This window comes from Mauremys mutica, chromosome 3 (assembly GCF_020497125.1).
Source record: "Mauremys mutica isolate MM-2020 ecotype Southern chromosome 3, ASM2049712v1, whole genome shotgun sequence".
Lineage (NCBI taxonomy): Eukaryota > Metazoa > Chordata > Testudines > Geoemydidae > Mauremys > Mauremys mutica.
In genome coordinates this window covers 75,457,204-75,471,444 of record NC_059074.1, presented here as the reverse complement: position 1 = coordinate 75,471,444, position 14,241 = coordinate 75,457,204, and the positions used below count along the sequence as shown (strand labels likewise).

General features: G+C 44.5%; 1 long non-coding RNA gene across 1 annotated transcript; it reads right to left on the bottom strand.

Annotated features, from left to right (window-relative positions):
- Positions 1-8,902: 8,902 nt before the first annotated feature.
- LOC123365961 lies at positions 8,903-12,770 on the bottom strand. The gene is made up of 4 exons (XR_006577856.1): positions 12,648-12,770; positions 12,084-12,146; positions 9,788-9,866; positions 8,903-8,991 (listed from the first exon to the last, which is right to left on the bottom strand). It is a non-coding gene; the product is annotated as an uncharacterized LOC123365961 (long non-coding RNA).
- Positions 12,771-14,241: the final 1,471 nt, after the last annotated feature.

Sequence of the window (14,241 nt, the reverse complement as noted above, 5' to 3'; positions counted from 1 at the left end):
TCTAAGAGGCAATACTTCCCCTCTCAGAAGCACAGAATCTGAGTGTAGCAAAAACCTTTAATAAAAGGAGAGAAGTAACTCAGCATTAATTTGGGAAAACACCACAACTAGGGTTCATAAACATAAACCATGAGCAAAAGACCCACCCCCAAGTAAGTTGGGCAGTGTCCTTTTCCCTTCAGGTTCTTAAGTTCAGCAACCCAAAAGACCCTTTAACATGCTCATCCCTTCTCTGCACCCCACTCACAGTTGCTGTCCTTGGCCAGTGAAGCCTGAGTTCAGGGGTTCATCCTCAGAGTTCACCTCCAACCTTGTGTGTGTGTGGGGGGGGTAGGGAGGCATCTTACATACTCTGTTGCTTGGGCACTTGCTCATTGCCCCAATGGCCGATTGCTGTGCCTCTCCACGGGGCTCTGCTTTGGCTATCCCCCACCAGACGCCCTGCTGACTACTTGCCACGCCTCTCCACTGGCCACCCAGCTGGCCACTCACCAAGATGTCATCAGGGCCCCCCACTTAACACAGCTCTTAGCAATTTAAGCTATTAGTGGGGAAACCTCACTGCTGGTGCACAATGGGCAGTCTCTTGCAATAGAGACACTGTCCCAGAGTAGGTTTAATACTTAGACCTAGATATTAGTGATTTCAGTTCTGTAGCACATAACAAGGAAAAATGAAGAGTAAATAGTATCTAAGATTCTTAAACAGGGCCACCACCCCCATAAAAGTACCTGTCCACACCCTTTCTCAACTCTTTGGGCTTTGGAACCCATGTCCCGTGCCTAGCGAGTGCCATTCAGTTGAGGGTGAGTCCCTCCATCAGGGTATGCTAGGTACAGTTCTGCTGCCCTCTGTCACCACAACAAGGATAATAACCCTTTATTACTCCTGCCCCAATGACCTGGAGACTGGGAATCCAACACTAGCCACAAGGGATCATTTGGGCAAGCAATCCCATCATGCTGAGCACCTAGGCAGGGTGGGTGTGTCCATGCAAACGAGATCAGCTCCTGAGGTCTTTTTCCACAGCTCACCACTAGATGTCAGGGGAGAGCTCATTCAGACTCTGCTTACATAATAATAAAGATAAGTGCAAATTACTTCATGTTGGAAGGAAAAATCACATGCACAACCACAAAAATGGGTAATAACTGGCCAAGTAGTGGTACTGCTAGAAAGGATCTGGGGGTTATAGTGAATTACAAATTGAATGAGAGTCAAGAATGTGATGCAATTGCAAAAAAGGCTAGTATCAGTCTGGAATGTATTAAAAGGAGTGTTGTTTGTAAGACACAGGAGATATTTGCCCCTCTCCACTTGGCACTGGTGATGCCTCCACTGAAGTGCTGTGTCTGCTTCTGAGTGCCATGCAGGGGCGGCTCTAGGCACCAGCAAAACAAGCTGGTGCCTAGGGCGGCAAAATATAGGGGGCGGCAAAAGGCTGGGGCCCCAGCTCATCCTGCCGCTGCGAGCCGAGGAGCGGCCCGTCCCCTGCAGCCGGGGCAGGGCCGTGCTACCGGCTCCGCTTGGGGGAGAGGGATGGCCCCTTACCGGTAGCACGGCCCCGCCTGGCTGCAGAAGACGGGCCGCTCCTCCTCCGCTTGTTCGCGCCCGGGTCCTAAACAGCACAGCAGCAGCTTGGCTTCGGTGGGGGGGGGGCTGAGCTCCGCCCCGCTCAGAGCCGCGTGGTGAGGGGACGGGGCTGCGAGCTCCGGGCCAAGCGGAGGCAGCTGAGCTCAGCCCGGAGCTCGCAGCCCCGCCTCCTCCCCACGCGGCTCTGAGCGGGGCAGAGCTCAGCCCCCTCCGGAGCCATGCGGCTGCCTCGCTGGGCAGGGCCGCTTCTCGAGGCGCGCGGTGAGCCGTGGGTAAGCAGCCGGGGCCAGGGGGTTGGCTGAGGGGCAGGGAGTCCCGGGGACACTCAGGGGGCACAGGTTCTGTGGGGGGGGGCGGTCAGGGGCCAGGGAAGGGGGGGTTGGATTGGGGGGGTCTCAGGGAGGTGGTTGTCAGGCACCCCCCGACCCCATTACCCCCCAGGTCCAGCCCTGACCCCCAGCTCCAAGCCCAGCCCCTCTGAGGTGGGCACCCCCCCAAAACCATCCTCCCCACCCAGCCCTGACCCCCAGCTCCGAGCCCAGCCCCTCGGACCTGGGCACCCCCCCCGGCCCCATCCCCCTCACAGCTCTGACCCCCAGCTCTGAGCCCAGCCCCTCTGAGCCGGACACCTCCCTGACCCCATTCCCCCCACAGCCCTGACCCCCAGCCCCTCTGAGCTGGACACCCCCCCAGCCCCATCCCCCACAGCCCCGACCCCCAGCTCTGAGACCAGCCCCTCTGAGCCGGACACCCCCCTGACCCCATTCCCCCCACAGCCCTGACCTCCAGCTCTGAGCCCAGCCCCTCTGAGCTGGGCACCCCCAACACCATCCCCCACAGCCCTGACCCCCAGCTCTGAGCCCAGCTGCTCTGAGGTGGGCACCCCCGACCCCATCCCCCACAGCCCTGACCCCAGCTCTGAGCCCAGCTGCTCTGAGGTGGGCACCCCCCGACACCATCTCCCTCACCCCAGACCCCCAGCTCCGAGCCCAGCCCCCGTTGAGCCGGGCACCCCCCGACCCCATCCCCCACAGCCCTGATCCTCATCTCCAAGCCCAGCCCCTTTGAGCTGGGCACCCTCCGATCCCATCCCCCCCCCCCAGACCCCCAGCTCTGAGGCGAGCCCCTCTGAGCCAGACAACCTCCGACCCCATCTTCCCACAGTCCTGAGCCCAGCTCCCCACCCAGCCCTGGGCAACAGCAGCACCACCTCCAGGCAGTGACAGCCCATTGGCACCAACCATCACCCAGCAACAGCCCATTATGTAATTGCAAATGTATACAGACCAGTAAAGCATTTAATGTTTTTAAATAATGTATTTGGTGTATTTTCAAATTATTACAAATTAATTTTCACTAGTTATTTTTTACATTTCCAAATACATGTTACTATAGTATTGCAACTTTTTTTTATGGAAGGGGCCCCCAAAATTGCTTTGCCCCAGGCCCCCTGAATCCTCTGGGTGGCCCTACCCAGTGTGTGTGAGGAGCCGGGGAGGGAGGGAAATGGGGTCTCCTGGAGCTGAGCCCGGGCTGCGATGGCGGCGAGGGGCTCCTGGAGTGTGTGAGGAGGTGAGCGGCCGGCTGGGCTCGTCGGTGCTGAGCAGGTAGCCCCACAGCCAGAGATCCTTGCCTTCCCTCCTGCCGGGGCTGGGCCAGGGCACCGTGAGGCTGAAGAGCAGCAGGTCCAGGGGGCTCTCCAGGTCCTCGGCCGCCAGCATGTCAGGGGTGAGGGCGGTGAGCGCGAACTGATCCACCTTGGCCACCAGCAGTGCTGAGAAGCCCAGGGAGGGGGCCGTGTTCTTTGCGCCACCCCGTAGCCGCGCCGCCACCTGGAAGTACTCCCGCTCCGTGCCGCCCAGCAGCTCCACCCGCATGGGGACAGAGTCGCAGCTGGGCCAGGGCTCGGCTGCAGTGTGCTGGTAGCGGATCCCACATTTGGGGGGGAGCCCAGTGCTGGGGCAACAGGGGGTGTGAGTGGGGGGCACTGGTGTGCGGGGGGGGGCTCATGTCTGGGGGCAGGGGGGGCAGCCAAAAAATGTTTTGCTTGGGGCAGCAAAAAACCTAGAGCCGGCCCTGGTGCCATGAGAAGAAGGACAAAAATGAAGAGTCCAGAGAAGAGCAACAAAAATGACAAAGGGTTTAGAAAACGTGACCTATGAGGAAAGGTTAAAATACTGTGCATGTTTAGTCTTAAGAAAATAAGACTGAGGGGGAACCTGGTAACAGTCTTCAAATATGTTAAGGGTTGTTATAAAGAGGACTGTGATCAATTATTCTCCATGTCCACTGACAAGAAGTCATGGGCTTAATTTGCAGCAAGGGAGCTTTAGGTTAAATATTAGGTAAAGCATTGAGTATAAGAGTAGTTAAGCATTGGAAGAGGCTTCCAAGGAAGGGTGTAGATTCTCCATCACTGAAGGTTTATAAGAATTGGTTGGATAAACACCTGTCAAGGATGGTCTAGGTGCTGGTCCCTGAGATCTCCTTGACACAAATTAGGAAGGCAACAAGCTGGTCCCTGGTATCAAAAAGGTTGAGAAACACTGGTCCAGGTTGACCTGGTCCTGCCTCAGCGCAGGAGATTGGACTTGATGATCTCTCGAGTCCCTTCCAGTTTATATGACTGTATGATAATTGAAGAGACTGCTGGGAAGGGAAGCCAGCTGGAGCCTATTAACTGGGAGAAAAGTGCTGTTCAACAGTAAAATGGGTGATTGTTTCCTCTAATTGTTTTTGCTTCTGGAGATAACGGAGTGTAGGGTAGGGAAAGGATAAAAACGGGCATATATAGAGAGGACAGCTCCTTGTACGAAATACTTTGTAGAGCCTAATATCATGGTAAGCCCAAGGGACTTACATTCTAGGCCCTCATCCTGCAAGCTGCTCCCTGTGGGTGGACCAGCACTCATTGATTTTTTTAGGGTTCTGTAGGGGTTTACCTGTGTAAAACTGCTTGTAGTTTCTGGACCTTTGCATATAACAAGAGATAGCAGGCTGAGAAAACAAATACACTTGGAGGGAGGAAGAGGGGCAAGGTAACAGTGAAAAAAATTCTTTGCTATAATAAGTGGTGGTGTCAGCATGCCAATTGCCTAGCCATTGTCAAGTTTTGTCACAGAAATCATATCATAAGCACTCTAGTTTTCCAATGAAAATGAGTGCAAGCTAATTGCAGAGGTCTGGGATACTTTGGTCTGAATTCCACCATAAGAGTTACTAGTCCTCATTCAGTTCAAGGCTATAAGCACAAGCAATAAAAAAAAAAGGCAATTGTCATGGATTCATGTAAAATTGTAAGTATCAAAGACCCCACAAATAATAATGACAGCACTGGACACTGTCTTGAACTACCAGGGTTTGACCAAATTAGAGTATTGTATATTCCAAATGCTGGTTTGGACTTGAGAACATTTTCAGAGAAACTTGTATAAAATAATGATACTTGATTTATCTTTAAAAAGAAAATATGAAAATACCACCTCACATTCAAATAACTTAAAACAAACAAACAACTTTCCTACAAAACCCACTTCACTCAGACTGACACATGATTGAGAGGGGAAAAAGAAAAAATATAATTATTTTCAGATACACTGACTATTTAAAATCTACATAAAATCAATGAAATGCAAGGAACGGAGGCCTGTTAATTTCAGTTTGTTTTGTGTGATAAATAATTTTAGAAAGTGCAGGTGGTGACACCTATGGATAAGGTTGCTTGACACTTTTCACTATAAGACCTTGTTTTCAGTTGCGTATACAATGTTGCCAATTTCCTTGATTTTGATGTGATTCCGGCAATATAAAATGCTTAACTGTAAGACCCCATCTCCTGGAGACAAGTGCATATGTGAGAATCTCACCTTTCATTTAAAAAAGTAAAATAAGTTTCTAGCCCTCATGATTGCAGAGAAAAGCTTGAAAATGCATCCCATGGGCACCCAGAAAGCTAAAAAAAGTTACAGCAAATAAAAAGAACCCCACGTTTATTATTTTTGTAAATAATAAAAGGATTATTCTTTTATTAAAGATCTCTAGCCTGACCTTACATAGACCACAGTGGGAGCAAGCCAGAAATAGTTCAGGGTTTTCACAGGTCCAGTAGACCTGATGCTTTGTACAATGGGTGGAGCGGAGCTACAATAGCCTTGAGCCCCATGGCGTGGGTGTGGATTTCACCTCCCCAAGCTCTTTGCACTCCAGGCCCAGGAATGCCAATTCTATGTGCATGGATTGGATTTTATCCAAAAGGAATGGATTTTTCTTACTTGAGTAATACTTTTAACTGAGGACTCAGCAAAGGCAGAATTGTTAGTTACAGGCTGAATATTCAATATTCTGCATTTACTGATTCCTAAGTGGAAATGAATCAGTGCAGCAGGCAAGAAAAATCAGTATGTTGGTCCACCCACATTTTAGAAACATGCCACAAAAATGCATCCTTCCAACTTCATCACCAAAATTCTCTGAAACATCTAAATCTATACACAGAATGAACCATAAGTTAGCTGTCCCATCTCCCAATATACAAAGAATATGAGGGAATCTGCACAATCTATAAATCATTATAATGAATGCATTCCCAATATTTCCTATCCAGAAACAAGCATGAATGATATATAAGAAAGGAAAATGATTTGTTTGCAGATTTTTGCAAATTATTCCACCATGCTTTGGGATACTGTCTATGCACCATGGAAGATGAATTAGAATGTGAAGGCCCTGATCCCGCAAAGCTTTATGCATGTGCTTAATATTAAGCTTGTGTATAATCCCATTGTACTCACTGGATTAACATATATGCTTAAAATTAAATCCATATGTAGGTCTTTTCTAGGTTGGGATCTAAAGTAATGTTATGTCGAGTCTGGCATTGACTTTGATTGGCTTTGTCTCTTGCAATAAATGCCAAAACCTTGAACTATTATATAACATCATATAAGGTTCAGTGTCCACTGAATTGCCATGTGATTCAGACTTGTGTTGCTTATAGGAGGAGTTTTTGTTCCTCTCCAGTAACTTATCAGCATGCTACATAGCATTAGAAATTATAAAAAAAGCCAAATAGTAACTTCAGCATAGCCACAATATTATGGCTATCTGTTTCCATCTCTCTCTCTCTCTCTCTCTCACACACACACACACACACACACACACACACACACACACACACACACACACACACACACAGCCTCTCTTTTATTTAAGTAAAAGTTTTCCCTGTAAAAATAAAAATCAGTTCATTTTAAGAAAATGCTTATGCAGGCAAAACATGTTTGCTATCTTTTACAGTGATGTTTTATGCATCAGTCAGGGTGTGGATTGTATGTGTGAATCAAAAAAAGAAAAATTGAAGTGTTATGTTGACAGATATGGATGGGGTTTGTGTGAATGAGGATTACATACCAAAATCTAATATGACCATAGAGTACACTGATCCACTGCTAAAATTAAAAGAAAAAGACTGATCACAGGGTTGACAGCTGAGTTTGACCCAGATGCTTTATGGAATAAAGGAGTATTTTATTTGTTTCATCTGGCTTTCCCACAGTCTTAAATCAGCAATAAAATGGTTTAATGGAAAAGAGATGCCAAATGTAACTTTTCATTTTTAAACTATCTTTATATGAATCCACTTTAAAAAAAATCAAAGTAAGAAACTGAAGGAAAATGTTTGTGTTCAACAAATAAAAAAGCTTATAAAATGAGCTTTAAGATTTAACAGTGTTGCCAGTTTATGTACATATATTTTCCCTCCAACAATTGTAAAATACACAAAAGATTATGGAATGCTATTATAATTTTAGTTTCCCTAATATATTGTTTATGCATGTTTCTTTATGAAGATGTTCAGTGTCAGAAATCACATGTAATATATATGATACAGGGGCTTCTGTGGTAAATATGCACTTTAATTAAATGACAGAAGACTAAATTAAACCTATGTATTGCTTTGTGTATTGAGAAAAAGTAAGATTGAATCCATTTGCCTGACTTTTGCCTGACTTCATGAAATGGTTAAATATTTTTTCCATTGGCAACACAGAGCACTTAATCTGCTGGAGTTTGGCTTGACCTTGTTTTGGCTGACTCTCTCTTTTTGAGAATTGTTTGTATCTCCATACTGGACAGAATTTTCAGAAAGCTTTGGCATGCCCAGCTGAGGCCAGATTTTCAAAAGAAACCTATGTACAAGTACACACCTAAGTAAGCGGCCAGATTTTCAATGGCGCTCAGGTGCTGGATGCTGCACTGTTTTGAAAATCTGGCCACTTCATTTAGGTGCCTAAATGCGAATTTCTCTCTTCTGAAAAGGTATGCAATGAAGAGATGGTCACTTACAAGATGTGGAATAAAGAAAGTGCAGCAAAACAATGGGCTTTACTTGGAAAAACAAAGCCACACACTTTTCTGAAGAGAATATAAATGTTTTTCCACCGTGATTATGGCTGCAGTAACTTCCTCCACACACAAGTTGTAATTTAAAAGTAAGGGTGACACTGCTTGGGGAAAGGTGCCAAACTAACGTCTCTTTATATCTGTTCCATGGCCCATTGAAGTCAATGGGAGTTTTTCCATAGACCTCAATGGTCTGTGGATCAGGCTTTTTATGCCAGCTTCCTCACATTGTTCTATCAATATGCTGGAGTCATCTGCTACAGGAACAAATCTAAGGATGAGAAAATAGGTCCAGTCTTCATGCTTACTCAGTCCTTGGTCTATGTCTTGGGATTGCCAATGAGTGCCAGCTGTGATGTGGATGAAGGCCAGTGATAGAGTGAGAACATCAAATCATTTCACAATCACTTTTTGTCACTACTGGACTGGGCCAGGTCACCATGAGTGATCTAGAGGGCCTCTAGCTCCATTCTATCAGCCTTCCAGCCCCCCTTAGTCAGCATTATGGAAAACTTCATACTGCCTGAAGGAAGCAAAGGTATTAAAAAGAAAAGAAAAGAAAAGAAAAGAAAATGGGGAAAAAAAGAGCCTCTAGGGTGAAATTGTGACCCCAATGAAGTCAATGGGAGTTTTGCCATTGATTTGAATGGAACAGGGGTTTCACCTTTAGACTAAAGGAAAAGAGTCAAAGCTTGTAACTGAAACCTTTGAATAAACCTTTCAATAACGCTTAGTATGTCCACAGCCACGAGGTAGATATCTATCTAGCTACAACACTTCTGTTCATGTAAAATGATGAAAAAGTGCACTCTTAAGGATACTTGCAGAATGTACAATGCTGCGTTGAAGCTTTTATTACATTGATTCAACTACTTTCCATAGGTTATGAAAAGTAATCTTTCTGTATCTCACTGAATTTGCATCTTGGGGGTGATTGATACTCTGCGAGAGATGAAGCTGACTTCTGTTCCCCACAACATAGGTACGAGATGAATCCTAGTTTGAGATAGACTATTATTTACTGCCAACGTTATTTCATAAATTCAGTTTCATACTTCTAATTCAGAATCGTGTGCTTTATATGAGGAGGGCTCTGTTATTAAGTCAGACATTTCTCAAGAAAACTAAGCCAAAGTAGAAGACACGAGTAGTAGATTGGTTTTCCACCACTCCAGAAATGTGTGAAGTATTATTTTATTATACATTAAACTGTGATTAAGTGTGAAGATGTCTTCTGATCATGTCAATGGATAAGTGCCACTTTTCATTTAATTTAATCTGGGAATAGATCACTTTAAGTGATCCATGGGATTTGTTAACAAGATTATAGAAGCATTTAATATACAAACTGCTAAACATAGAGAGAGAAGAGTATTGAGTAATCAACACTTACCATGCAGCAATATCTGAGACATCACCAATTATGTCTCCTTCTAAGTGTAAGGAGGTACTGTGGTATATCAGATATCATGGTGTGATTACTGTTGATTTTTTTAATGGTGGCCACTGCACTATGAAAATTAACTGCATGTACTGGGATCACTTGACTTGTTTTATAACAAAAAAAGGTGCATGCTGGCTGTCAGGTAGCTGCCTGACTTATACCAGTGATTTTCACAGCATACACAAAGTGAAGTTAGATGAAACCACAACTTACTCTTGCTGGAAGATTGTAATGTATCATTACTTTATTTCTTAGAATTCAGAACAACAACACACAAGAACCCCAAATCAGAGAAAGACAAAGCAGGTTGCTCCCTAAAACAGAGAGCTGCAACTCACCCCACCTTACCTTAGGCTGTCTGCAGACTGACTTTGATCGTGTGCTTCCCTACAGTGCCTCCAAGCCTGCAAGCAGGACGAGCAGTTCCCTTACAAAGTAAAGAGAGAGTTTTTAATTGTAACCCAGTTTTCAATATACCACAGTACCAAGCTCAGGAACACAGGAATTGCTTTCAGAAGTAGTGTTACAGGCACTTGGAAGCAGTTGTGGTCTCTGGCCTTGCCTACAGGCAGTCTGGAAGGATAGAGATGCAGGAAACCCTCTAGCTGAGGAGTTTAGCAGTCATGGAACATCTTTCTTTTTCTTTTTTTTCTTTCTTTTCTTTTTTTTGGTATGCATTATCCTTCAGCTCCTCTTAGAATAAAATGCCTACATATTTTTCATCTGGTATTTGGGATTCTTTCATAGTTCTGAATGGCAGAGTCATGATCAGATCCTCATCCTGTGAGGTGTAAATTACAGATGTACAATCTAAGAAATTTTCCAAAATGCTGTGTTAAAAACCTGAGGTGCTCAAGCCCATGCACATTATATCTGGGTCTTCCTATCTATAATAATTCAGTTTCTATGCTCCTGTTACCACACCATGAAATGCCTCTGAAGAAAGTTCTCTGACCCCACAGGATCAATCTCCTTTTTGTTTGTTTACCTCAGCACTGCCATATCCCTTGCCAAACAGCACTACTTTCCCCACACTCACTGACTCCCACACTCACAGCCTCCATAATGTATTTGGAACCTTTGACCCCTCCCAACCACCGGCCTCCTTAGACCATTTTTACCGAATGATCCTGTCTCCCTTTCTATGCAGGATCTTTCCAACATTTTAAAGATAGGATAATATGATCTCCCTTTCCTCCCTGTTCCTCCTCCCCCTGGAATATCTTTTCTGTAATCTCCCCTGTCAATAACACAGAAGTTTCTCACCGGTTCTACATCTCTGAATCATCCACCTTTCCTCTCAGCATTTCCTGTCTCTCCTCCTTAACCTTTCACTTTTCTCTGGTTCCTTTCCTTCCAAATACAGGATGGCTTTTTATCCACCATCCTCCGAAAGCTATCCCTCAGCCCTAAGTGCCTCTCCACCTACCAGCCCATCTCCAGACTCATCAGCTGTGCAGTCTACAGTCTTTGCCATACATTCCTCTCCAAATCTATCTTGGGGCCCCTTCAATTTGGCTTCCACCTTAACTTCTCCAACAAAACTGCACCCACTGAGATTTTTAATTTGGCTCTTCCTGGCCAAGTTTCAGGGCCTGTGCTTCATCTTTGCCCTCATTTTCTCAACTGAGTTTGACACTGTCCATCACACCCTCTTTCTCCACTTATTGCCATCCCTGGGCTTTCACAATACTGTTATTTCCTGGTTTCTGCTACTACATCTTTGGTTGTTCCTTCATTTTTTTGGTAGTTCCTCCACCTGCCCTTTTTCCATGCGGTTCCACAGGGCTCTCTTCTTGGTTATCTCCTCTTATTTCTGATGCCCTCTCTCAGGGTGATCACATGGCTCACACCACTTGAGTTACCATTTCTAGGCTAATGACTCATAAGAAGCCATACTGGGTCAGACCAAAGGTCCATCTAGCCCGTATCCTGTCTTCTGACAGTGGCCAATGCCAGTTGTCCCAGAGGGAATGAATAGAACAGTGAAATGGCCAGAGACTTGAAGGTACACTCCACTCTGGCAGTAGATTGTCTGTAATGTACTGTGGTCTGTTCCAAAGTTATTCCCATACAGCGCTGCAATTTTCCTTGTTACGCTTGGTTTGGAGGTGCAGCAGCAAAAGGTAGATTGGGCAAATTAGGAAACTGATCAAGTGATCCATCCCCTGTCACCCATTCTCAGCTTCTGGCAAACAGAGACTAGGGACACGATCCCTGCCCATCCTGGCAAATAGCCATTGATGGACCTATCCTCCATGAATTTATCTAGTTCTTTTTGAACCCTGTTATAGTCTTGTTCTTCACAACATCCTCTGGCAAAGAGTTTGGCAGGTTGACTCTGCATTGTGTGAAGAAATACTTCCTTTTGTTTGTTTTAAACCTGCTGCCTATTAATTTCATTTGGTGACCTCTAGTTCTTGTATTATGAGAAGGAGTAAATAACACTTCCTTATTTACTTTCTCAAATCTACCTGTCTCCCTCCCTCCAATCTCACATTTCAGCCTCTCTCTGACATCAAGATTTTTTGACCTCTACAATCTCATGTACTGTAAATGAAAACATGTCATTGGTAGTGTATGGTTATGATGTAGCATACAAGTTTAAACAGGGGCAGTATATGGTATTGCCACTGGCACTTACCTTACTGTTGACTGATGGACGATAGCATGGGTGGGTAGCATGACATCTAGAAGCCTTGGTTTCCTGTGGTTTTGAAAACCACCTTAAAGTTAATATCATTTAACACATATACTGTCAAGGGTTAACATTTTCAAAAGCACATTGACTTTCAAGGAGACTTAGAAGTCACTTAGGGCTTGCTTACCTGGGGTCATTTACTAATATAATTATACTGCTATAGTTATACTGGTATAACTGCCTGTGTGGACAAGAGTGTCCACATGGGCAATATAATAATTCCAGTATAATTATGCTGGTGAATTTTCCCATGTAGGCAATCTTTTAGATACTTTTGAAAATTTTCCTATGGTGCTTAGAGGCCTCAAGCACATCTGGGTCCTGTAGTGCTAGGCACTGAACAAACATATAATAAATGATAGTCATTGTCCTGGAGGTCTTGCACTCTACAAGACAAGCCATAACATGATGTGGATGAGACAAACAAGTGGGTAGACAAACAAGACAAACAAGCCTGGCTCTGCTGAATGTGGCAACTTATGATCAACTCCCTCCACCTACTCTTACCATGATCTCATTCTCTTTTTTAATTCTTTCTTCATTATTTGTAGCTCTAGATAAACTTTCGCTTTCTACCATCCTTCCATTTGTGCAGGGGGATGGTTTCTGTAAGGGCTGTTGGTATTGCTTGAGCTCTTTATGTCATGCTGCTGTAGTTGACAGAGTGCTTTACTTTTTTAAGAAGAAGAAAAAGATTCAGTCAGTGAAATGGCCAGAGACTTGCAGGTACACTCTACTCTGGCAATAGGTTGTCTGTAATGTACTGTGGTCTGTTCCAAAGTTATTCCCATACAGCACTGCAATTTTCCTTGTTACACGTGGTTTGGAGGAGCAGCAGCAAAAGGTAGATTGGGCAAACTAGGAAATTGACCAGTGACCGATATGTAGTCCACTGGTCACCGGTGCACAACATTTGTGGTGAGGAGAAAAAGAAGCCACAGAAAATAGGAAAGGTCTGAATAGGAACTAACTCTGTATCTGTGCCTCTTCTGCACAGAAATATAGAAATATGTGTGAATAATAAAAATGCTTTACTATCTTACTTTCAAGATATATTGTTAGCCTCCCAGGTGATGCATAAGCACATTGTCCTATTTTGTTCCTTCCTTTTCCATGTTATCTCATGTTGTTCGCATCTTAATTTAGGTCCCACGTCTGTAGAGGACTCCATCAGCATGGACCTTGAATCCCATGTAGATTCCTACTGAAGCTAATGGGACTCAGTGTCTGTGGGGACAAATGCATTTGCTGGATAGAGCCCTTAATGTGTAAGTTCTCTGGGGTGGGGAATCAATATTGGTTCTTGTTGTAAAGGGTCATGTACATTTTATGGTGCTCTACTGACAGTGAGATATAAAAAAAAAACCTAGATTTTTCTCAGCTTGTTACTGCTCCTCTGCATAAAGCTGCATGAAAAGTAGAGTAATATTTTTTCCCAAAAATGAAAGGGCAACAAAGGAACACAGTCATGGGGTCAGCAGTAGTCATGCATTTTCTGAACAGCTGATAGGAAACCACATGGTAGAACAGTGAAAAGATCACTTATTTCAAATCTGTGCAGATAACTGATTCGCTATGTACTTTAAACCATCTCATGAAGAGTTCCATGTACCGTCACTAGTTTAGAATGGACACTTGCATTTATGCCAGAGTGAGTCCATATAGTTCCCTTGTATTATGTCACTGTTTTATTTCAGGGAAGCTATGTATAACTGGAAGCTAGAGGGAAAATGTGTATCATCTTCCAGACTACTCTTCTTTGATAGTATCTTCTGACACTCGGTCACTGTGTTCTTTGTTGTCAGGATCTTTCAACATCAGACCCAATGTTTCCATCTAAATATATCAGCACCAAGGTTAGAATGTCCAGTCTTGTTCCTGTGTTTGACATATATTCTTTGAATCAGTATTTTCTGGCATTTTATGCACCAATGTAAACAAACCACACCACCCCTCTAGCCTACTTCCTTCAGTGGCAAACTGCTTAAAAATAACTGACAATGTAATAGTGGAAGGATGCTTGTCTTGACTTTTTTGTGGTTTGTTGGGCTTTGGACAGCTCAACAAAGCTAAAGCACTTTTTAGTACCCCTTCGTTTATC